We start from the raw sequence: 26,813 nt of genomic DNA, 5'->3' as shown, positions 1-26,813 counted from the left end.
GTGAGAGGTTCAGGGGCAGATTTATGTTGGACTTGCTCCACGTTTGCGTCACGCAATGGCGGAGTAAACGTGGCGCATCCCTGTGACCTATTTACAACGTGACGCATCTAGGCAGATGCGTCACGTTGCAAAGCCCTGCACCATATGTGGGCGTTCCGGCGCAGGGTGGGCGTTCCGGGGCAGGTGCGCCTCACAAAAGTTGCTGAGTGAAATCTACAAGATTTCACTCAGTCACTTTTAGGCCAATGCTGCGTCAAAACCCAGCGCCTGCTTGAAGCAGGCGTAAGGCTTGACGCAGCATTGGACAGACAGGGCACCCCCGAGCCTTGCTGGAGCTGTGTCGCGCTTGCGGCACAACTCCAGCAATGCGTCACCTTTACGGCACAGATGCGTCACGCATCTGTGCTGTTTTTGCCCCATGGTGTGCCGCATTGTAAATGCAATGTATAAGAAGGTGAGCAACCCAATATACCCTTGCGGGCTCGGGCAGAGTTTATTATAATAGAGAATGGCCAGCAAGGGGTTTTGTTTGTTATGTAAATTATCAGCACTGTTAGGACTTGTTTAGGGGCAATCAAAGTACCTAAACTTGAAATTAATCAGCAGCTGTTCAATTAAATTCAAAAGAAAAAAGTCCTTGAAACAAGGAACGTAAGATGTTACCACACTAACATCATATATACAATGAATAATTAATAAAACATAAAACCAGGATTTTTTTTTGTCTGAAAGTTATTATTTAAATTCAAGGCAAAAGATATAAATTTCTGTACAAAAAATGAACATGAGCATAGGACAGGGTACATACATAGATATAATCTGGATATTCAAGGTGTTGGTTGCTTTTCCTGTAACATATCCAAAAATACAGTCCAGACTGCTGGGACACAGTATTCAATTGATTTCAACTACCAATCAGAAGAAAATCAAAAGCTGAAATGAAACAAGATATGCAGAATTGGACTAAACAAGTCAACGTTTCGGTCTTTTTTCGATTTTTCTTAAGACCATCATCAGGACGAAATAATAGTATATACAATTGATGACCCTTTTTTGAATCAAAAAGCACGTCAGTTTGGAGTTAATGACGGCACCTGCACCTTCAATTATGGCGTAGAGATCGGGCAATGAACTAAATCAATTTTATGTAGCATACACTTGTAGTGAATACAGTGCTGCGGTGGACAGGTTCTGGCAGTTAGTCCAATTTATGTCGCTATTCAAATCGCTCGAGTTTGTTTGGAGTTTTTGGCCACAGAACGTCAAATTTATATCTTTTGCCTTGAATTTAAATAATAACTTTCAGACAAACAAAAATCCTGGTTTTATGTTTTATTAATTATTCATTGTATATATGATGTTAGTGTGGTAACATCTTACGTTCCTTGTTTCAAGGACGTTTTTCTTTTGAATTTAATTGAACAGCTGCTGATTAATTTCAAGTTTAGGTACTTTGATTGCCCCTAAACAAGTCCTAACAGTGCTGATAATTTACATAACAAACAAAACCCCTTGCTGGCCATTCTCTATTATAATAAGCATTGTAAATGCGGCACACAATGGGTGGCGGAGCTGCGGCGCACAATAACTGGCGCATCCCTGGGGATGCGCCAGTTATTGTAAATCTGCCCCATAGAGTGGAGGGTATGTGCATGTGCCGTGGAGCTTTTACAAACAACTTTCCTCTGCTGATGGAGAAACCTGCTGAATGGTACAAACAAGTTGTTCATTTTGTGAAGATTTTAAAGGTGTTGTGGATTGATTTGAACACTCTATTTGAAATTGGGGTACCTAGTAATTTGTGGTCTGCTCGTAAAATTGCTCTTGACTGGCCATCCGCCGAACTAGACTGAGATCACATAACACATGGCCCTTCACCCTTTGTCATGAAAAAGTTTGAGCAGGTAATTACATGGTTACAGCCCAAGATCACGCTACAAGATATTTATTGAGTTATGATAGAGTAAACCACTTAAGAACCCAAGAAGACAGTACATGCTTATTACAAAAGGCTCTTGCAAGCTTTTAAGCAGTATAGTGGGTTGGACACTCTAGATTATAAGGACATGGGACAGTTTGTTTCCAAGTCTTTTTTTGGGATTGAGACCAGAAACTAGCTTTAGGATCAAACAGAATTTGATTTGGTGGCAGAACAAGTCAGTGGATGAGATTCTGCGGTATGCCGGATACTGTAGTGATGAAGTGGACTCTAAGCATATGAAAAATAAGGGCTAAGCTGATGCTAGTCCAGATGAGGAATGCAGATAGGGTAGACCAAGCGCAGATGATCGGAGGAACGTTGAGTTGGAAGCAGGGAAACAATCATGGAGGGATCTAGAACCTGTCTACTCACGCGGGTCAGGGAAGAGGAGGTGGAATAGATCCCAAGACAGGAACTGAGGTCGGTACCCTTAAGAAAAACACAGCATGTCATTATTGTCACAAAATCGTGCATTGGAAGTGCAAGTGTCGATTAAATCCAGCTAATCAGTTCCATGATGAGGAAGAAGGATGGGTACCTGAGGTTGTAAGTACTATAACGAGACCCAGGTCCATAAATAAAGGGGTTATGTCTCAGCAAGTGCAGGTTCCCCAACCTCCAAGAATTGTACAAGGGAATTGAGTATACCAGCAGATGCTATTTATCAAAACACTAGATGAATTTTATCCAGACCTGTTGCAATGACGATGCCTGAGGGGGGGAGTGTACCCTTGAAGCAGTCTTAGAGGTGTACCAGAGAGGACTGTATGTGGAGGCAGATGTGGATGGTCATACTATTACATTCTTGATTGATACTGGTGCCATCCGTTCTACTGTGAGGTCTGCAGTAGTCCCAAACGTACCCCACTTGGGACAATCAATCCAATTTTAGGAGTTGCCAATAGGAGAATGACGAGTCAGCTAACAGACAAGATACTTGTGAGAATAGGAACATATCAGGATCAATACCAATTCATGGTGTGTGATTAGAGTCCAGTCTGTATGTTGAGTTGTGACCTTTTGTGTAAATTGTACCATCTATTGCACACTCAAAGGACTAGAGCTGCAGACAAATGATGATGATATTGCATTCAAACTGGTGAAACAGAATCTCTGCTTAGAGATGCTCCCCGTGCTAACAGTGGAAGACCTGCCATATGACTTGAGGGAGTCTATCCCTCCAGTGGTGTGGGATTTCACGGGAGAAGTAATAGGACTGATTCGAGGGGTTGAGTCAGTTAAGATACAGATTAGGCTGAATGCTGAGTTCCCAAGAACACACCAGTACAGCCTGACTCTGGAAACAGTGGCAGGAATTACTCCAGTTATTGAGTCAATGGTCGAGCAGGGCATTCTGAAGGAAATCATGGGCAGCCCATGCAGTTCGCCCATAATGGGGCTCAAGAAGGTGAGTGGGAATTACAGGATCGTGCAGGACCTGTAAAAGGTCAACACAATCATTTTTCCATGTTGTCCTGTGGTACTTAATCCATCTGTGATCTTGTTCCAAATTCCTTGTTAAGCTGAAAGGTTAACTGTGATTGATCTATATCAGGCGTTCTTCTAGATACCCTTACACAAGGAAAGCCAATTTTAATTTGCTTTCCGTCTGGAAAATCGAGTGTTAATGTAGTATCGATTTCCCACAAGGGTATACTGAGAGTCCGTCAATCTTTAATCAGATCTTGAAAAAGAAGCTTGAGAGTCTAGTACTACTGCATAGTTCAATACGTATGCAGTATACTGATGACCTCCTGATTGAATCAGACCTTAAGGAGGCTTGTAGGGTCAATACTGTTGCACTGATAAATCACATGCAGAAAACTGATGTAAAGTGTCCCCAAGTAAACACAAGTACTGTTTGCCTGAAGTCTAATATTTGAGTCAAGAGGAAGGTTACACCAGACCGCATTGAGGCAATCATGAAAAATGAATGCACCTACCACGCAAAAGGAAGTTAGGATGTTTTTCAGAATGGTTGGTTACTGTCATCAGTGGATTCCCAACTTCTGTTTGAAAGGAAAATCCTTGCAGATATTGACACACAAGGATGTGAATGATCCAGTACCATGCGATAACTACTGTTTGGTTGCCTTCTTGGAGCTGAGAGACAGCCTGTGTCACGCTCCAACTCTAGGAATGCCTGATTACAACAAAGCATTCTCATTATTTTGTTGAGAATGGGGGGGTTGTGCATTGTCTTTGCTTACCCAGACGCATGGGGGTGTCCGTTGACCAGTCGCTTACTTCTCAGCTACATTAGACCCTGTACTTTCAGCGTTGCCTGGATGTCTCAGATCAGTTTCTGCAACTGGTGTCAGCATTGAAAGATGTGAAAGCATTGTGATGGGTCATCCTCTTATTTTTTTATTCTTTATTGAGCATACAATATTCATACAACATATGCCTATCCAGTCAAAGATCATCAGCATGTAACACTCATCGAACTTCAACGTAACAAAGCCAAAGGTTACACTAGTTGGTATGTAAAAACGGGCACTATGCATCAAGAAGATGTAAACTGTCAGTTGCAATGTATAATCCCTTTCCCCACGTCCAACACCCAACATTTAAGACTTTACTATTTGGGCATCGTAGGAAATGTTAGACCCAGAGTCCATAGTTGTCATGCTCAGTCAGAGTTCAGATCAGCACATGTCAATAAATACTTCCGCAGCAGGGCCCATACATCTCTGGGCCTTGAGGAAAGTGGGAGTTCTTCTGCATATGTCTCCAACTGGTCTCTGCAGTACACCATATCTTTGAACCAGCTGTCCACTTTAGGGTGCAGTCTACTGTCCCATGTAAACAGAGTGCGTCTTTTTGCCAATAGTAAGGCCAGTTGTACGAATTTACCCATCATACCCTTTAGTTGGGGATCGTGACCTAACAAACACAACGATGGAGTATTATGCAGGGTTAGTCCTGTCATTTCAGTGATAAGTGCTAGAACCTTTTCCCAGTAAAGAAAAACTGGCCCACATTGCCACGCTAAGTGTACAAAACCGGCCCCCTCACACCCACATCGTTTACATTCATCTGACGTCCTGAGGCCTATCCTCCATAGCTTGTGAGGAGTGTAGTATGTTTGATGGATAAATGTAAGATGAATGATACGGAGGTTACTGTTTGATGTCAATCTCCACGTAAGTGAGCATACCTTCATCCATTCCTCCTCTGTGATGGGGGGATCTATTTCATTGTTCCAGCGAATGAGGCTCGCCCCAGAGTTGTGTGATGTATCCTTTTGTGTTGCCCTGTATAATTTGGTAATCAGTTTCTTTTTCGTTGGGGTCCTGAGCAGTGTTTGTAGAGCCAACAGTGTCTTCGGTTCATCCGGGAAACAAGTGTAGTGATCTTTAATCGCTCGTCACAAGCGATAACAAGTGAACTGGGATAGAAGTGTAGGATTTTTTATATACGATAAATCGTCCCTTGTGAGGTACGTAACCTCTGGGAATAGATCACTCATACATGTTATTCCTGCCTCACGAAGTGCTTGTGTAGACCCCCTATCTTGGGCCACTGACAGTGCTGCATGTCCCTCTATGGGCATTGCAGGGGCATACAAAGGGAGCTTCTGCATTCACCGTCCGATCGCTTGCCAAGCCGCTACCATGACATCCAGAGTGTTAATTTCTGCCCTGGGAATGTGCCTTTGAGTGTGTGTTATGATGCCCCTCAGTGGTTTTGGATGTGCATCACCCTCTTCCACAGCTATGTGTGGGATGAAATCATGTGGCCGATACCAGTAGTAAGCATATTGAGCCTGACAGCACAAATAGTACATGTAAAATCTGGTGCATTAAACCCACCTCTCTCGTATGCCAGTGATAGTGTATGCCAGCTTATTCTCGGTGGCTTGGTGCCCCAGACAAGTCGTAATACCTGTGTTTGAATAGTCTGGAAAAAGTGTTTGGTCAACGGAACCGGTATGTTACAGAACAAGTATAAGAATTTGGGGAGTATCACCATCTTTATGACTGAAATCCTATCCGCTAGTGATAGTGGGAGACTCAGCCATCTGTCAACCTGCGCGACCAGTGCCGTATACACTGCACCATAATTTGCTGTGATAACTGTCTCGGGGTCCCTATGAATCCATATTCCCAGATATTTAACAGAGTCTGCGGACCAGTCCAAGGGATATTCAACCGTAGGAGGGGCGGTAGCTGCAGTCAGAGGAATGATGACGGATTTATCCCATTTAATAGTTAGACCAGAGAATAAGCTAAACTTTACATATTCGCGGAGGACCGGTGATAGATATTGTTGTGGTTCGCGAACATAAAGGACCATGTCATCCGCATATATGGAGATCCCCACCGGTTTTCTGTTAAAGTTAAGGGCTGCCGCTCTGTGGGTCTGCCGAATTTTACATGCCAGTGGTTCCAGCACAATAGCAAATATAAGCGGGGACAGTGGGCACCCCTGGCGCGTACCTCGTCCAACATCAAACGGTTCGGACAGGTCTCCACCTACTCTCACCCTCGCGGATGGTTTGGTATACAGTATCTGAATCCAGAGTATAAAAAATGGGGGGAATCCCATTATTCGCAATACGTGTATCATATATCCCCACTCTATGGAGTCGAATGCCTTAGCGGCGTCTAGCAGTACCGCTACGGCTGGGAGGTCTGGCTTCAGTACGTGTTGCTTGGCAAAAATGGTGCGCAGATTAAGGGATGTGGAACGATTGGGAATGAACCCAGCCTGATCTGGGAGTACCAGCAGCGGCATGAGTGGTTGTAGTTTTGTGGTGAGAATTTTGGCCAGAATCTTGGCGTCCAGGTTTATAAGAGATAACAAACGGTGTGATTCGCAACATTCGGGGGGTTTGTCCTTTTTCAGAAGGGTGATAATCATTGGTTGGCGCAAAGTGGGAGGGAGGCGGCCCGCCTCGTACGTTTCTGCGTACATTTGTAACAGGTGAGATGCCAATATGTCAGTGTGTGCTTTATAGAATTCTGCAGTAAGCCCGTCCGGCCCAGGAGCTTTACCATTCAGGAGCGATTTGATGGCCTCAGTCACATTCTCTTCTGTCAGCGGAAGGGCAAGGTACTTCCGATAAACGTCTGACAACCATGCACATGCAATGTCATCTAGATAGTCATTCATAGCCTGTTCATCCATTCCGCCCTTCGAGGAGTACAGCTTGGCATAAAATTGCCGAAATTGTTCTACTATGGCGACTGAAGAAAAATGGGCCTGCCCGTCTTTGTCCACAATACTCTCAACCGGGAGATGACTTGACCGACTTTGTAGCCTACCAGCTAGTGATCAGCTATGATGTCCCCCCTCGCCGTAACGCCTGGCTAACATGTCGTTTTGATAGATATTTTATCTCTGTATCAGCAAGGGTGTTGTATGCCGCGATATGTTCGTGTATGCTAGCAAGTGTGGCTGTCGAGGGTGTATGATCATATTGAACTTCTAACTCGCTTAATTGCCTCTCTAATGTGGCCAGTCTGCCCCGTATGTCCTTTAGTATCCCCGCTGATGTGCTAATACATGTGCCCCTAATTGTGACCTTGAAGGCCTCCCACAGTGTCTCTTGAATCTCTACTGATCCTATATTCGTCTTAAAATATTGTGTAATGGCAACTTTGATGGTGTCAGTGTACACAGGGTCAAGTAATGACTCTGCATGAAACCGCCATGTGAATGGTTTATGGAGGTTTTGTGGGATGCGTAATGTGAGGAATACTGGGTTATGGTCTGATAGTGTTCTCGGGAGGGTGCGAACCTCAGTTACCCAGTTATTCGCCCCTTCGCTCAATAAAATGTAATCCAATCTGGACCAACTATTTGTCGCAGGTGTGATGTGGGTGCCTGCTAAGACATCTGTATGTCTTTGTCGCCAAGTGTCAACCATCCCAAACTCTAACATGCCGTCTTTGATACATTTAGCGACTTTGACCATCCTCCCACCATGTGGATTGGACTTGTCTACTGCGGGATTCAGATGTGTGTTGAGGTCCCCCCCCCCCCCCCCCATATTATGTCCGTCTCGGGCCAAGTCCGCAATTCCCTAAACATATTCAGATATGCAGTAGTATCGTCCACTACTGGCCCATAAAGGCTGATGATGGTTACCAATACATTGCCCAATTTTCTCAGTGCCATTGCCCAGTGACCTTCCTGATCTGTGCTAGCTCGAATAGGCATAAATTGTACCCCTTTCTTGACTAGAATAAGGACCCCCCTCGCGTATGAGGAATAGACGGAAGCTAGTCTATAGGATGCCATCTTTTGGCCACTCTATCCTCTGTTGCTTTCGCCAGGTGGGTTTCCTGTAGTAACGCAAGTTTGACATTGTGCCTGTCTAATTGTGCTAGCACCTGCCTGATTTTCTGTGGGGTATTGAGTCCTCGGACATTCCATGTGATGCAATTATATGTATCCCCTGTCATTTGTGGTGTGTGAGTACAATGCAACCGCTATGAACCAAATAGTCATTTACGTGCTTCTTACATACTTGACAGTTTAGTGCAATCTCTTTAACGTTGGAAACCTTTGGCACATAACAAAGAAAAGTATTCCCCCCCTCCCACCTCCCATTTCAGCATCCCCAATCTGCTAAAGACTTGGCCCTCACATAACTCCCTCAATAACTCCAAGTTAAACAAGTACAATTCCCATTGGGGATCACCCATCGAGGGTCGTTGCGGCTGCGACTGCTCCCAGGAGATGACGGGAGAGGAGCCATCGATGATTATCATCTCCACCAGCCCTGTGGAACATGGGACCCTGCCGTAGCATATAGAACCATTGAACAAGCAGTTTCTGTCCCCCCAGGTGAGGCGCCCTCCAAGCATAGCGGCCCTCTCTTACCCTCCCGTGGTCCACAAAGTCCATCCCAATTGCAACCCTGCATGCACCCCCTTACTGGTCATTCATCGGTGTCTGATGTGGGGGATGTGGACGCCGCTTGTTTATGGCGCCTCGGAGTAAGTGCGTACTCCATAGCATGTTTGGGCTTCGTGAAGATTTTTCCATCCTCCATTATGCCTATCCTCAGGCGTGCAGGGTACAGCATTGAATATGGAATCTGTTCTTTTTGCAACATTTTTTTGACGTTTTGGGTAAAAGGATAGTGCGTTTCCTTGGTATGTAATCGAGCCCTTCAATCTAGTTATCCGTAGAACAGTGTCACGATCTCTGAAGTTGAGCAGACAGGCAATGATTGGCCTCGGAAGAGTCCCCGGAGGAGGCCGCGCCGCCAAAGATCTGTGTGCGCGCTCGATTGCGAAAAAGGGATAGAGTTCATCTATGCCGCAAATTTCCTGCAGCATCGCCTCGACATAATCTTCTAGCCGCCCCACATTTGTGGACTCTGGCAGCCCTAAAATGCGGACATTGTTGCGTCGCGATCGCGCTTCGATGTCCTTATTTTTGGCTTCTATGACTTCTAGCGGTTTAGTAATGTCTGATGTCTTCTCTGCTACTTGTTGGAGTCTGTCTTCTGTATCAGTGATGCGTTGCTCCGCTTCTCCTATACGTACCGCGTGTTTGTCCAGTTTTGTCAAGAATTGATCCATCCTCCCATTTAGTGCTTCGATCTTCCCGTCGATGGCTTGAAGACTTGCTTGTATGGCCGCCAGTGATTTCTCTATAGCCATGGGGGATGTTGCCAGCGTATCTATCTCAGAGTCCGAGGTCGCAGTTTGCCCCGGTTTGTTCCCCTTGCGCAATTCAAAAGTCAGACGGGGCTGATTTCTGTCAGGCTTCCCCATGGCTCTGGTGGTTTGGTTGCGGGGCTGTCCTGTTGCGTTGCGCACCGCACTCAATAACGCTCCCTGAGAGTGCGTAGACTTCTGACGTTATATGTGACCGGTGGGGCCCTCAAACTACTATCTCCAATACAGGTTTAGCAGGCTTGGCAGGTGTGTCCTCTTATATAGTAGCCAGCAGGTCTCATGTGCTCGGGGCAGTATGCTGCTCAAATGTGTAAGAATTGGTGCCAGTCTCCCAGTCAAGGTGGAAGTGCAGTCCCGGGTCCGCGTCCACATGTGGATCCAATGGCGCAGTGGGGCTCAGACAGGTAATGTACAGCGTGTTAGTGAAGGCCTTCGCTGGCAGGGTGTCTTTCATGCAGCCCCCCGCACTTAAACAACCACTGGCACGTATGCAGTGCCAGTCCCGGCGTCCTCCAGTGTTTCTCCCACTGCCAAAGTCACTCAGCATCTCTGCCCCTGCAGGTGAAGTCTCTGCGGGGGGGGGGGGGGGGGCACTTCCGCCGCCGGTCGCGGCAAGAAGCAGAAGATATGCAACGGCCCCCAGAGAGTAAGCGCGCAGCCCGGCGAGAATAGGTGACGAAGGGGGGGTAAAGATCAGTGCCGCTATCTCCCACAGCCCGGCGCCACAACACGATGCGGCCTGCAGCTCTCCAGGCACTGGCGTGGTCGTCCTCCCCCGGGCCGCGGCCGCGACCTCCGCCCTGTCCGCCTCACCACTAAGCATGGGCGGAAAATCCGTTACGCTCGCGGATTTTGCAGATTTTTGGGAAATTCGCAATCCGCGAGATTTGCGAATTTCCTGCAAAATCCGCAAATTCGCACGCAGCGGATTTTTTTTGCGGCTCGCGTCGTTGGTGATACAATTTTTGCGGCGCGCGGCGTTTATCATCGTTTGCCGAGTTGTTTTTCTCGATATTTTGCGAGTGCTGCGCCATTTTGGATCTTGCTGTGTGATCCCGCGGGAATTTGGCGAGCGCGATTACGTCATCGCGGCTTGCCAACTTGCACAGCGAGAGTTTGTCAACGCGAGTACGGCGAGATCACGTCTCGCGGTACTTCGCAATTGCGAGATTTGAGATGCGGCGAGCAGCAACAATCTCGCACAAGCGAAAATATAAAATTTGCAATTCTGCACAAGAAATCCACCAGCAAGCAGCATAAACCTTCTTGAAATGATGATTTTTATCTGAATAACTCCTTAGGTTGACATTTGCCTGCACTTTTTTAGCGAGGAGTCCATTTTGGGGAAGGGTGGAGGGGGGTGGGAGGAAGGAAGTGCCCCACAGTCTTCAACTTCCTGTTCCTGTCCAGCAGGCTCCTCCCAGTGCTTTGTCCATCTCCTGGTCACTTTTCATTTGGATCTGGAGCAGGAAGGATTACTTTTTGTGGATGCTGCTGGATATTTGGATTTGAGGCCTTTTTGACTTTCTTTGGATCACTGTTGGATTAGAAATTTTACAAGTACGTTTGTTTGGGGCATTACAGTTGCTGCAACTAAAATTTTGGAATTTTCGATTTTTGGGCTGTTTTGGGGCCTTTTGCCCAGGGGTACTCAGTGGTGGGTGGACTGAGTCTTTCTGTGGGTTGTCTTGAACTTAAACATCATGGAGGGCATGGATGGATTGGGATTGTGCTGATTTTTCAGTGATTTTCGTTTTTTGGGGCTGTACTTGTGGCCTTTTCACCAGGGGTATTTGAGTCTAGCATGGGCCTAGTCTTTCTGTGGGCTGTCTTGAACTTAAACATCATGGAGGCCATGGATGGAATGGGATTGTGCTGATTTTTCAGTGATTTTCGTTTTTTGGGGCTGTACTTGTGGCCTTTTCACCAGGGGTATTTGAGTCTAGCATGGGCCTAGTCTTTCTGTGGGCTGTCTTGAACTTAAACATCATGGAGGGCATGGATGGAATGGGATTGTGCTGATTTTGCAGTGTTTTTCGATTTTTGGGGGTGTTCATGGGGAGGGACAGGCCATGTGGCTGGTGGCCATTTTGAGTGCTGCTACAGGCACTGGCCATGTGCTGGGAGGCAAGTGGCCATTTTGAACGCAGGCTTTGTTGTTAGGCCTGCAACGATTTTGCCTACTTTTCAACCTTTATGCCCAGGGGTAGTGAGTCTTGCATGGGCCTAGTCTTTCTGTGGGTTGTCTTGAATTTAAACATCATGGAGGGCATGGATGGATTGGGATTGTGCTGATTTTTCAGTGATTTTCGTTTTTTGGGGCTGTACTTGTGGCCTTTTCACCAGGGGTATTTGAGTCTAGCATGGGCCTAGTCTTTCTGTGGGCTGTCTTGAACTTAAACATCATGGAGGGCATGGATGGAATGGGATTGTGCTGATTTTGCAGTGTTTTTCGATTTTTGGGGGTGTTCATGGGGAGGGACAGGCCATGTGGCTGGTGGCCATTTTGAGTGCTGCTACAGGCACTGGCCATGTGCTAGGAGGCAAGTGGCCATTTTGAATGCAGGCTTTGTTGTTAGGCCTGCAACCATTTTGCCTACTTTTCAACCTTTATGCCCAGGGGTAGTGAGTCTTGCATGGGCCTAGTCTTTCTGTTGGTTGTCTTGAATTTAAACATCATGGAGGGCATGGATGGATTGGGATTGTGCTGATTTTTCAGTGATTTTCGTTTTTTGGGGCTGTACTTGTGGCCTTTTCACCAGGGGTATTTGAGTCTAGCATGGGCCTAGTCTTTCTGTGGGCTATCTTGAACTTAAACATCATGGAGGGCATGGATGGAATGGGATTGTGCTGATTTTGCAGTGTTTTTCGATTTTTGGGGGTGTTCATGGGGAGGGACAGGCCATGTGGCTGGTGGCCATTTTGAGTGCTGCTACAGGCACTGGCCATGTGCTGGGAGGCAAGTGGCCATTTTGAATGCAGGCTTTGTTGTTAGTCCTGCAACCATTTTGCCTACTTTTCAACCTTTATGCCCAGGGGTAGTGAGTCTTGCATGGGCCTAGTCTTTCTGTGGGTTGTCTTGAATTTAAACATCATGGAGGGCATGGATGGATTGGGATTGTGCTGATTTTTCAGTGATTTTCGTTTTTTGGGGCTGTACTTGTGGCCTTTTCAGCAGGGGTATTTGAGTCTAGCATGGGCCTAGTCTTTCTGTGGGCTGTCTTGAACTTAAACATCATGGAGGGCATGAATGGAATGGGATTGTGCTGATTTTGCAGTGTTTTTTCGATTTTTGGGGGTGTTCATGGGGAGTGACAGGCCATGTGGCTGGTGGCCATTTTGAGTGCTGCTACAGGCACTGGCCATGTGCTGGGAGGCAAGTGGCCATTTTGAATGCAGGCTTTGTTGTTAGGTCTGCAACCATTTTGCCTACTTTTCAACCTTTATGCCCAGGGGTAGTGAGTCTTGCATGGGGCTAGTCTTTCTGTGGGTTGTCTTGAATTTAAACATCATGGAGGGCATGGATGGATTGGGATTGTGCTGATTTTTCAGTGATTTTCTTTTTTTGGGGCTGTACTTGTGGCCTTTTCACCAGGGGTATTTGAGTCTAGCATGGGCCTAGTCTTTCTGTGGGCTGTCTTGAACTTAAACATCATGGAGGGCATGGATGGATTGGGATTTTGCTGATTTTTCAGTGATTTTCGTTTTTTGGGGCTGTACTTGTGGCCTTTTCACCAGGGGTATTTGAGTCTAGCATGGGCCTAGTCTTTCTGTGGGCTGTCTTGAACTTAAACATCATGGAGGGCATGGATGGAATGGGATTGTGCTGATTTTTCTGGTTTTTTTCCGATTTTTTTTGTGGTGTATAACTGAACTGATGTTCCTCTGTCTTCCATTGTTTTTAGGTGCACAAGACTCAAGAGAACCACCAGTGCCAGGAAGAAGTCCTGCAGCGGTGTGTGTGTGCAGCATAACGTCACGCGACGTCACGTCTGGCCTCAGACAACTCTACAATTCGTGCAACTGCGGCCTGCTGTCTGACCTGCTCTGAAGAAGATGGCCCCCAAAAAAGTTCTCCGTAGCTCCTCTAGCAAGAAAGTTGCTAGTAAGGAGCAGAAGAAGCAAGTTACCAAGGAGGCTGGTGTGCCAACCGCCACGTTTTTTGGGAGCAAAAAAAAAAGTACGCCTGCAGCAGCAGCAGGATCTGCTGGGGACCAAGCTGGGAGCAGCACCCCTGCTCCATTGGGTTCAGTGCCTCCACCACCACACCAACTTAAGTCAAAGCCCTTGAGTGCTTCAGAGGCAGTCAGTGTACTTCTCCAATCACCATCGACCAGTGATGTTGGCTCATCGCAAGAAAGTAGCAGCAATGTCCCTGAATCAACACAGGTTGTTGTAACTCATCTGACAAGTGTTGAACAACCACAGCCGCAACAACAACACCATGTGCAAGTACACGCCCAAGTACATGTGGATGGTGAGGCAGCAAAAGGAGATGCGCAAGCAGAGGTGCATGGAGGGTCACAAGTGCCCACAATAGTTGTTCCTCCCGAAGTAGGGGCACATCAGGAAATCGACAATGAAGCCGAGGTATCATTGGAAGCCACTCCTCCTGATGATCATTCATTGTCTTCCACATCCCTAGCAAGGAAAAGATCAAGGGGGGTGTCTACATCTTCTTCAAGCCCACCTCCTTCTGATGCAAGTGATCCGTCTTGGGAACCACCACTGCGGTCTGACAGCGAGGCACACCATGATCTGACAAAGGTACCTAAGCGTAAAAGGAAGGTCGTCGAAAAACTCATAGCTATGGATTGTGATGAGGCTCAACAAGAAGTGACAGATACTGCTGGTGATGAAGTCTCTCACGATGACGACGAGCCAGTCATCACAAAGGTCACTGCAGCCCCACCGGGCATGCAGCAAAGAGACATTTTGACCCTATCCCGAGAAGCTGCTGAGCGTGATGATGATGTCGACGAGGAGGCAATGGAAATGGAAACACAACAATCATTAGATTTGGAGTTAAGTAGTACACCAACACCTACCGCTTCCATATTTCTTCCTCGCAAGAAGATACCCACCTCGACCTCAATTCGTGGTGGTGAAAGTGCAAAACGTACTGAAGTTCGGCAATCCACATCCTCCACTTCATCTGGCATTAGCAGCAGGACCACCACCACCAGTATCGCCGCCTCCTCAAGCCCCCAAAGACATTTCAAGTCTCCAGTTTGGGACTTCTTTAGTGTTTGCCCAAAAATGGAAAACGTAGCCATTTGTAGCATTTGTAAGCTTCGAGTTAGTCGTGGTAAGCTTAGTTCTAACTATGGTACCGGAGGCCAGAGAGGTCATCTTGAGAGAGCGCACCCTGTCCAATGGTTTCCGCACCTAGAGGCGGTCAAGGAAGCCGGAATTGCACGTAATGAAAACGTTGATTTTTCATCTCATGATGACGAGGAGGAAGAAGACGATTCAAACACTTCACTTACACCCAGTACCCCTGTCAGCAGCACACCCCATGTGAGGCACACTAAGAGTGTGGGAGAGAGTGAGACATCAATGCGGAAAAGTTCATCAGCGAGCGTAACTGGGTCGAAGATATCATCATCATCCCGTAAATCCTTGGTCCAGGGCAACATTAAAAAGATGTTGTTTACAGAAGCGCAATATGAACGCAACCATCCACTGACGCGTCTGTATAACACTAAGCTGGCTAAAATGCTAGCTCTGGACCTTCTCCCTTTTTCTTTTGTAGAAGGGGTTGGTTTTCTAGAATTAGTGGCAGCGCTCTGCCCTAAATGGAAGGTTCCTAGCCGGTTCTATTTTGCCCGAGTTGCGGTTCCAGCACTACATGAAGATGTTCTGAAGGTGATTGGGGCAGCTTTGCAGAAGAGTGCTGTTCACACTATACATATGACAACAGACATGTGGACCAGTGGCGCAGGCGCTGATTACATGTGCATCACTGCACACTGGGTCTCTTTTTCAGGGGTTAAAGCAAAGCTAAACACAGGTGTTGACACGGACATTGTTTTTAAAGCTGCTCGGAAACATGCAACACTAGCCATGTTTGGTTTGGAGAAACGTCACACAGCAGAAAACATTTTTGATGTCTTTAACACAAAGGTCCTTAACTGGCTGTCCCCACTAAAACGCCAGGTTGGTTATGTTTCCACGGACAATGGCGCCAATATAGTTAAGGCCATGAGGGACGGTAACTATTTCAGAGTGCCGTGTTTGGCGCACTGTATAAACCTGGTTGTCCAAAAATTCTTGGGTAATAAAGGCAGTGCAGCGTACAGCGTATTGGACACCTGCCGAAAAATGTGCAAGCATATCAGCCATTCTTTTAAGGCCCGGAAGCAGCTGAGGAGCCTGCTATATCAACGTAAAATGCCAGTGAAAGCACTCATCCAGGAGGTGGTAACACGTTGGAACTCAACCTTCTACATGCTTGAGCGTCTGTATGAGCAGTATACGGAACTCGATCAATATTTCCTTACAGAGGGTACAGAGGAGCTGAGGATGGGTGCGGCGCAATGGAACATAGTTCAAAGCCTGACACGCATGCTTCGTCCTTTTGAGTTCTTCACGCGTGCAGTCAGCAAGGAGGACTGTAATTTGGGAAAAGCTATCCCATTGTTGTACATGCTGGAGGACCAACTGAAGGAGGTGTGTTCTGTGTTTGAAAAAGATGTAAAAAACCAAGACTCTTTTCTTCTGGCTGAGAAATTATTAGAGCTCCTACAAGGTGATGAACGCCTTAAAAAGATCCACTCAGAAGAGCATTACATTTGTGCTACTATTCTGGATCCACGCTACAAAAAGGCGCTGGCAGGCCAAGCATTCTTTCCTTTTGATGATGAACATGTTCCAAAGTACAAACATTGGCTAGCCTTGTCAGCCAAGAGGTTTGAAAGAGAACGGCTGGAAATTGAAGGAAATGGCAGTACATCAGCAGGCCATCCCCAGTCAAAACAATCCACTTCTGCACCTGTGGCTGTGGCACAAGTGACCTCTCAGCCGTTAAAGACACCGGCAACCAGATCATCTGCACGAGACACAACAGAAACATTGGAGGCTGAAGAGGATTGTCTAGCTCTGCGTGGGTTTGGGTCTCAAAAGGTCAGAGGCACAGCAAGAGCTAAGCAAAGTGGAGGAACCTTGGATGAGGAGGACCTTGAGTCGATGGTGAAGGACTATCTGAATTACTCAACAGAGGTCTATGTTAATTCTGACCCATTGGCGTATTGGAATGGGAAAAAAGAATTGTGGCCACAGCTCACCAACCTGGCTTTAAACTACTTGTCTTGCCCACTCGCAAGCGTGTCTTCTGAACGGGTTTTCAGTGCTGCTGGTGGCATTGTAACTCCGAAACGGAGCCGCCTCTCGCCCAAAAATGTGGAAAGGTTAACAATGATCAAGATGAATCAGCACCTCATACCACCAGATTTCAGAGTACGAGAAAGCGTGCCGGATGAAGAGGAGGTGGCCAGCAACATAGATGAGGGAATTTCTACTCTGTCAGGTGACACTGAGCTCACCCTGCCTGAATTCGCAGAGTATGATGACGAAGCCTTATTCTCATTCCTGGACCGTGATACCGATCCCTGAAAATGAGACAACGAATCAATAACTTTCTTTTTCGTCCTTATTCACTTTTATTCCTGTGTGTCTGTCTTTCTTTGTTGTGCACAGTTAATATATTTCAAACTTTAATCAGATAATCACAAAAACAAGCCCATCAGCAGAACTGTCTTCACTGGTTTGCTAATTTGCTAATTAATTTGAAGTTGCCGCAGTCTGCATTCCTCAGGTTCACAAGTTCAGAAGAACATTCTCCTCTATCCTCCTCCTCCAGACTCCTATTTCCATCAAACCAGAGGGCTGGTTTACGCCCAATGAAGAAAGACTCAGCACTTGTGGGGGTGTTGTTGTACCTCTTTGCAGGTGAGTTGACGGCTCTGGGACCATTGTTGGGAAGCTCTAATACCGGATAAAAGTAGTTTGGACCAAATCCCAGGCGGAATTTTTTGTGTGTTTTTGATGACTTGCTTGCCTTTGAGGTGCTCTTAGGGGGGGTTCCGTCTGTTTGTGGGTGAGTTTCGTGGTCTGGGAGCACTGCTGGGACACTCTAATCTTGATTGCATTTGCTTTTCTGGAAATCCGTGGTGGCAACCCCGACTTATGGCCTAGCTACGTAGCGCGTTTGGACCGAAGGCCGAGAAATATTGCAAGTATGAGATTTTGTTTTTGGCCTGTTTGGGGGTGTTATGCTTCTTGGCGGGTGGGTTGGCGGGTCTTGGGGCATTCCTGGGAAGGTCTAATACCGGGTAGAAGTGGTTGGGACAAAATCCAGGCCGATTTTTTTTTTGGCTATTTCTGACATTTTGCTCAATGTAGCGTTTTCGGGGGCCTGTTTGGGGGGCTTCCTGGTGTTTGTGGGTGGGTTTCGGGGTCTGGGAGCACTGCTGGGACACTCTAATCTTGATTGCATTTGCTTGTCAGGAAATCCGTGGTGGCAACCCCGACTTATGGCCTAGCTACGCAGCGCATTTGGACCGAAGGCTGAGAAATATTGCAAGTATGAGATTTTGCTTTTGGCCTGTTTGGGGGTGTTATACTTCTTGGCGGGTGGGTTGGCGGGTCTTGGGGCATTCCTGGGAAGGTCTAATACCGGGTAGAAGTGGTTGGGACAAAATCCTCGCGGAAAAGCCTTTTGGCACTTTTTGTAACTTAGGGTTCGTTAGGGTTAGCCCTCGCAGCAGGATTGCATGTGTTTCGGGGTGTTCTACATTTTTGCAACTGAGTTCTGGGGTCTTAGAGCACTCGTGAGAATGTGTAATTTTGGTTGCAAGTCATTTGAAGAAAATCCATGGTGGGAAAGGGGGGATTTGGCATAGTTAAAGAAAGCCTTTGCCACTATTCTTAACTTAGGGTTCGTTAGGGTTAGCAGTATTTCAATTGCATGTGTTTGAGTGGGGGGGATTTCGAGTCTTGGAGCGATGCTGGCTATGGATACTTTTGCTTGGTTGCTTGCAAGTGGTTTGAATGCAATCCACGGTGGGTAAGGGGTAATTAGTAAGGGGGTACTTCGGCCTACTTTTAATTTCAAAGTAAGTTTTGTCACCAGTTTTCTGCTAGGCCTCGTTTTTTGAGATTTGATTGGGGGTCTTCTACATTTTTGCGACTGGCTTTAGTAAGGGTCTGGGTGGGAGCACTGCTAGGAAGATCTAATTTTGTTCTAAAACACAGTTTACAGTACACCTAGCTTGAGGGGAAAGATCTGCTACATTAATTTGCCCCTACTTATTTATCCTTCAAAAGGTGACTCAGACAGAGTACGCACTTTCAAAAATATTGTACTGTCTACTAGGAAAATCAAAGTGTGACTTTTTGCACTCCAAAGCCTACATACCTTATATTTATTTATCAGTGGTGTTGTAATATTATATCACTTCCTGTTTTTCGTTGAATAATTACAGGCCGGGTTTCAGTCTCTGCAATGGGGAAAAAAGGATGGAGTCAGGCTTCACATTAGCGAGCCACAATTCAGCATCAGGCAGGCAGTGGACAGGGTGTCTTCTGGTGACCAACATCGATGGACGAAGCGTCGGCTGCAATGGAGGAGTGCCGCTAATAAGAGGATTTTTTTTCTGCAGGCAACTTACTTACCACTTCCAACAGGACAACTACAACAACATAGATACAGTATCCCTTGCCTTTTTCTCTGACTGTGACTGCATTTCTTGGATCTCTCTCTGCTTCTAAATTGATCCCTTAACACATCACTTAGTCCACTCCACTATCACATCTGCACCACACATAGTCATTTGTAAGTGCTCCTATGTAATTCGCAAGTCGCAGCACGCCCCAGCCCGTAGAGGACTGGGATGGCCCCAATGATGAAGCATGTCACCAAGGGGCAACCCTGGTGAGTGAAGGGACACCTAGAAAAAAAGCAATTTCTCCCTTTCTATCTACTATACCTTCCAGACCAATCCCATTGAGTGTTGTTGTGAATGGATTTATAGTGACCAGCAAGGCTCTCTGGTATCTGGCTACAGAGACCTTATGTTGAATATAGTTATCAATAATTCCACACAGGCCCTGTACTGTCGCATTCTTTCTTCCACAGTTGTCGAAAGTACTACTTACTTTTCACTGACATGCATGCAGTAGTGCATGCACTTTCAAAGATTGATGGATAGGTTTGTACCCAAATAATTGTTTATGTTCAATTGTTTGTCTATGCTGTGCTTTTTTTACAGGGTGTCTTCTGGTGACCAACATCGATGGACGAAGCGTCGGCTGCAATGGAGGAGTGCCGCTAATAAGAGGATTTTTTTTCTGCAGGCAACTTACTTACCACTTCCAACAGGACAACTACAACAACATAGATACAGTATCCCTTGCCTTTTTCTCTGACTGTGACTGCATTTCTTGGATCTCTCTCTGCTTCTAAATTGATCCCTTAACACATCACTTAGTCCACTCCACTATCACATCTGCACGACACATAGTCATTTGTAAGTGCTCCTACGTAATTCACAAGTCGCAGCACGCCCCAGCCTGTAGAGGACTGGGATGGCCCCAATGATGAAGCATGTCACCAAGGGGCAACCCTGGTGAGTGAGGGGACACCTAGAAAAAAAGCAATTTCTTCTTTTCTATCTACTATACCTTCCAGACCAACCCCATTGAGTGTTGTTGTGAATGGATTTATAGTGACCAGCAAGGCTCTCTGGTATCTGGCTACAGAGACCTTATGTTGAATATAGTTATCAATAATTCCACACAGGCCCTGTACTGTCGCATTCTTTCTTCCACAGTTGTCGAAAGTACTACTTACTTTTCACTGACATGCATGCAGTAGTGCATGCACTTTCAAAGATTGATGGATAGGTTTGTACCCAAATAATTGTTTATGTTCAATTGTTTGTCTATGCTGTGCTTTTTTTACAGGGTGTCTTCTGGTGACCAACATCGATGGACGAAGCGTCGGCTGCAATGGAGGAGTGCCGCTAATAAGAGGATTTTTTTTCTGCAGGCAACTTACTTACCACTTCCAACAGGACAACTACAACAACATAGATGCAGTATCCCTTGCCTTTTTCTCTGACTGTGACTGCATTTCTTGGATCTCTCTCTGCTTCTAAATTGATCCCTTAACACATCACTTAGTCCACTCCACTATCACATCTGCACGACACATAGTCATTTGTAAGTGCTCCTACGTAATTCGCAAGTCGCAGCACGCCCCAGCCCGTAGAGGACTGGGATGGCCCCAATGATGAAGCATGTCACCAAGGGGCAACCCTGGTGAGTGAGGGGACACCTAGAAAAAAAGCAATTTCTCCTTTTCTATCTACTATACCTTCCAGACCAACCCCATTGAGTGTTGTTGTGAATGGATTTATAGTGACCAGCAAGGCTCTCTGGTATCTGGCTACAGAGACCTTATGTTGAATATAGTTATCAATAATTCCACACAGGCCCTGTACTGTCGCATTCTTTCTTCCACAGTTGTCGAAAGTACTACTTACTTTTCACTGACATGCATGCAGTAGTGCATGCACTTTCAAAGATTGATGGATAGGTTTGTACCCAAATAATTGTTTATGTTCAATTGTTTGTCTATGCTGTGCTTTTTTTACAGGGTGTCTTCTGGTGACCAACATCGATGGACGAAGCGTCGGCTGCAATGGAGGAGTGCCGCTAATAAGAGGATTTTTTTTCTGCAGGCAACTTACTTACCACTTCCAACAGGACAACTACAACAACATAGATACAGTATCCCTTGCCTTTTTCTCTGACTGTGACTGCATTTTTTGGATCTCTCTCTGCTTCTAAATTGATCCCTTAACACATCACTTAGTCCACTCCACTATCACATCTGCACCACACATAGTCATTTGTAAGTGCACCTACGTAATTCGCAAGTCGCAGCACGCCCCAGCCCGTAGAGGACTGGGATGGCCCCAATGATGAAGCATGTCACCAAGGGGCAACCCTGGTGAGTGAGGTGACACCTAGAAAAAAAGCAATTTCTCCTTTTCTATCTACTATCCAACCCCATTGAGTGTTGTTGTGAATGGATTTATAGTGACCAGCAAGGCTCTCTGGTATCTGGCTACAGAGACCTTATGTTGAATATAGTTATCAATAATTCCACACAGGCCCTGTACTGTCGCATTCTTTCTTCCACAGTTGTCGAAAGTACTACTTACTTTTCACTGACATGCATGCAGTAGTGCATGCACTTTCAAAGATTGATGGATAGGTTTGTACCCAAATAATTGTTTATGTTCACAATTGTTTGTCCATGCTGTGCTATTTTTTCTTGTCTCCCAAAACCTTTCCCAAAAACCCCCGTACCCATCCATTTTTCAAACCCTAACCCTCTTCCCCCGGGCTGTGTGGTTTTGATTGATGTGTGACTAAATTACAGCAATAAATCCACACACTTGCTGGGGAGGATAAGGTGATAGCAACAGGCTGGTGAAGAAATCCGAGGATATATTCTTACTCTGCTTGACAAAGACCCATGGCTAATGTCAAAGAACTTCAACCGAATTAGTAGTTATACTTTACCATTTGTTAGGCTACAATGTGGCACTGTTCTAGTGTACTTCTGTCACCTGCTATATTCTCTATTGTACCGTTGAATTGCTCAGGAGGACAAACCAGATTTAATTTTCTTTTTTTTCATAGGCATGCAACTGCCACTGTGTCACACCACTAGTACCACCGCTATGAGGAAATTTTATCCGACCAAGATTGCCAACCTTATTCGCTGTTTCCCGTGGAGCCAGCCCTGGGTCTAGCCCTACTTTCAAACACAAATTACAGGTAAGATAAGCGTTTGGTGGTTTGGGGGGATAATGGAGTATGAGTAGGAGAGACGAGAGACTGATGGTAGTACTACTAAAGTCCTAGGACTCTTGGATTCACTTCACTTACTCTGTGAGACGCACTTAGTGTTGAAAACATTTGGGCATTTACACTTAAAGGAAGAAAATGGAACTAAACTTTCAGGAAAACAAAGTCACTGTTAAACCCCCACCCACCAGGCAAGCAGTAAGAAACGGGTATGCTCAGATAAAGTTTGAAAAAGTATATTTATATCCCTAACAAAATAATCTCCCGCAAGACCCTCCCTAACCCCAACGATTGTCCTTCAAAAGTCCCCAAAAACCCAACTCCCAATTCCCACCCCCCAAAAGTCTCTAAAAAAGGGGCAAGGGACACTATGGGTGGATGCTGTCTACTTTTTGGGCCAGGGCATCATGCTCCTGGCGGAGCAAGGCGTGCTCTACGCGGAGCCCCTCCAACACGTTTGAAAAGTGGTGGAGCTCCTGCTGGAGGCGGGACACCATCAGGGTACTGCGGCGCAGGCGTGCCTTCACTGCCTTGCAGGTGCAACGGCTGTGAGAGGAAGCTGTTGTCCTTGCTACTCGGCGGTGGCGTTTGGCTTTGGCAGCCCGGCTCAGTCTGGGTGGACCACTGTGCTGGGTGGCAGCCCGTGGGGGCACGGAGGCCGATGCAGACGACGTTGTTGTTGTGGTCGACTGCACACTTTCTTCGTCCTCCAGGGCCACCAGCCGCCGATATTCGGCCACAGTGGCAGCGATCCTCCTTTGCCGGGCCGCTCTAGCCAGCTCCTTCCTCCTTGTTCGTTTGGAAGGAGAATCTATATGAAGAAAGAAAGACATAGTCTGTAACCAATGCTCTTTAAGATTAACTCAATCATTCAGCAGAAATTTGTGTTGCAGTACAACTAGCAACTTGCAAGCGCATTACATAACTATTGAGGCCAGTATCTATCTAACCTCACACTTCTTCATCCTTGCTCTAACATTAGTGGGAGTTTAAGGAACAAATTCTACGAGCACTATGGACTTCCATTGGAGTCGACTATGAAAGTACACCAGTCTTATTCTTCTTCTTGTCTCTTGTTTAGGAAAATTGGTACGTTATCTTCTGCAAGCCGGCATAATGCCAGCGCAGTAAACTTGCACCCGAGAAAAAGAGACGCACGCCATAATGAGTGACCTAGACTTGCGTTGCGTTACTGTACCCGTCCAGTACATGCAGGTGGTGAAGCTCTTACTTTTCTATTACGGGTGGCACTGAGAATACTCTGTTACAACTCAAGGTCTACTGCTTAATTAATTTAACTTTCACCCTACAGTGGAAATGAGTACTAGAAATGGAAAATTGAAGAAGATAAATAATCCGTTTATCTATCACTTCACATGGGATGTTTTTGCTTATATATGGGATGACTTTAGGTGCTTTGCTTTTTATTGAGTGACCAGTGATACATCCACACATGAATGACTGAGTACTACTAAACTTATTAAGAGAGGTAGGGAGTGGCCACCGTAATACCCGGATCTATGCTGTGCTTGCAATACAAACTACTGCTACTATTGATGGTAGTATTTGGACAAAATTAAAACTTCTTTTCCTTGCCTTTCCTACACTGGAACGGACGTGCGGGTGCAGTGTTACATGCTCTTCAAAGTTACACTTAGTTCATCCACTGACCGTCTACTCTCTCTAGATCATGGGTACTCACAAACTTTCTCTCAGGGGCTAAATTTACAGTGTAGTTTGTGGCCGAGGGCTGCACTGGTGGGGGCGGAGTCAGAGGGGGCGGGGCTAAAGCAAAACGAAAACTTGTGACCATGAGGTTGCACACAGGTCCCTGCAGCAGATGCCTTCATCCACTGAGCCACCAGACCCAGCATTTACATACATCTCTCTCACTCATGCTCTCCCTCCTGCCCTCCCTCTCCATCTCTCTCTCCCTCCTGCCCTCCCTCTCCCTCCCCCTCGGTCATCTCACTGTGTGTGTGTCTGTCTGTGTCAGCCTTCAGCCCGGGCTGAGACAGCTTCCTCAACGCGCACACACAGACAGCCACACCAAAGTACTTAACAGGTCTTTAAAAGACCAATAGCATATTATTGAGGCTTTGTTTGTTGTAGCGCCCCTGCATCTCCACCCTGACAATCACTGCTTGCCCGGCCCCAAAGAGCAGAGGCTTTGTTCTATTTCACCTCTTTGTGGCCCTGCATCTCCACTCTGCTCTGTGGGGGCCGGGGGAGCAGTGATTGTCTGCAAGGTCTGCACACCGCCAAGGAAGGCTTGCCGGGCCGCCACCGGCCCGCGGGCCGTACTATGAGTACCCCTGCTCTAGATACACATATGCTATCTAAGAGTCAGATAGTAGCATGATCCAGGTATATGGACACATACAGTTTCTGTGTCACCCACCCTGGCTGTTGTCCTTCCACCAATCATTGCTTCATCATTCACCCAGCCATGCATCTCATATTCTTTCCTTCCCAGCCACGTCTTCAATCTCAATAAGTAAGGAATATATAAGAGCTTACCTCTGCCCGCCACCACCACCGTCTGAACTCTCACAGCCGGCACTGGAACCGCCGCATCCTCCCCTGAGGAATTGCCCTCCGCCTCCGTGTCGAGCACCACCACCTCCGCGTTGGCCCCGCCACCAGATGTTCCACCTACAAAGTACATTTAAGAATGTTAGAATAAACCTTGACTCTGACTCCGTACTCTTCAGCTACGTTGGATAATAATCATCATTGGGGATCAATGATCGATGAATTCGGGAGGTAAATGACTGTGCCACACTATGTAGTCAGTCAGTAAGGACATTGGGGGTTAAAAGTCTGTTATCACAGAGGTATGTGGAAACTCTAACAGCGCCTATTATAATTGATAAGCAATGCACTATTTATTGTCCATAGTTCTGTTTCTGCAGAAGAATTGTCCGCGCCACTGTAGTGGTATGGATTGTTCTCCTATCCAAACCAAAAGGTAGTATCTTATTCTTTCTTGGTGGTCATTCACATTTTATAGTTGGGAATTTTCAAAGCAGATAGAACACTTCAAAAGACATTATGGACAATCCCAGAGGAATGCACTGCACTGCTATTGCTGACTAGAATGGGAGTTTCGCCAACCATGCAATCTTAGTTAGCTACACAGACAGACTAATAAGAATAATCTAGTAATACCACAGGGAGTCATAGTAGAGGCAGGATAAGAATTTAGATACAGTCTACAAGAAGATCAAAGACGATTTTGAAAAAATCAAATGAGGAACGCTAGGAAAAATAGGTACTAGTCTAAAATGAAAACTTACTGGGGCCAGCAAAGGAGCCCTCGCCTGCCCGATCCTGGCCCTGTTCAACAGCATCCGCCGCCTGCTGCTCCTGTGTCCTCCCCTCACCCCTGGGGGGAGCTGACGTACAACATGAAAGAAAGAACAGAAAACATGGATGATTGTTGCTTGTCAATGTCAACCAAATCAAACATTTCAAAAGAACAATAACAAAATATTTCCGTGAAATTATATTGATTAGGGTTAGTTTTCATTTATTTGCGGACCTGTGACTTCAAAAGTCACGTAACTCACTAAACAAAGTACTGAAAGGTTCACCTAGGACTGGCAGGCAGCAGTCCGCAGGCAAGACGCAAAGTGACAGACAAACTCCATTGTGATTTCAGTCAGATCAGTGACAACACTAACAGTTGCCTGCTACATTACCAGTCATTTAAATAGTCAAACTATCAATCCACCGCCACTATTTTTCTTATTGTCAGGGGTACAAAGGAAGGGGCAGATTTAAGCCCCTTGCGGCTCTTTTGCTCCGTTCTTGCGTGACTTTTGTGACGCAGCAGCTAAACAAAAAAGGGCGCCATGGTGCGGCGTATAATATTATAACAACGTGACGCATTTGGGATATGCATCCCGTTATAAAGCCCTGCGCCATCAGGGGGCGTTCTCGTCACGTAAGAGCGGCGCATCGCTGGAGTCACGCCAACGCAATGCAACTCCAGTAATGCTCAGGGCCACCCAATACTTAACATGCTGTGTCAGTCCTTTCGCCTGCTTCAAGCAGGCATAAGGAATTGAATTGACGTAGCAGCGTCGCTGAAGTGCCTGCGTTAAATCTTGTAGATTTCACGCAGGCAATTTTGCGAGGCGCACAGCCGCCGGACCGCCCACCCTGCGTACTAGGAACACACCCATTGTGGTGCAGGCCCATGGCTTTATAACGTGACGCATCTCCCTAGATGCGTCATGCTGTAAATGACTCGCAGGGATGCGGCACGTTTACGCCGCTGTTGCGTAACGCAAGGCAACGTAAAC

Source organism: Lissotriton vulgaris, chromosome 3_1, assembly GCF_964263255.1.
Source record: "Lissotriton vulgaris chromosome 3_1, aLisVul1.2, whole genome shotgun sequence".
Lineage (NCBI taxonomy): Eukaryota > Metazoa > Chordata > Amphibia > Caudata > Salamandridae > Lissotriton > Lissotriton vulgaris.
This window is presented reverse-complemented; position numbering follows the sequence as displayed.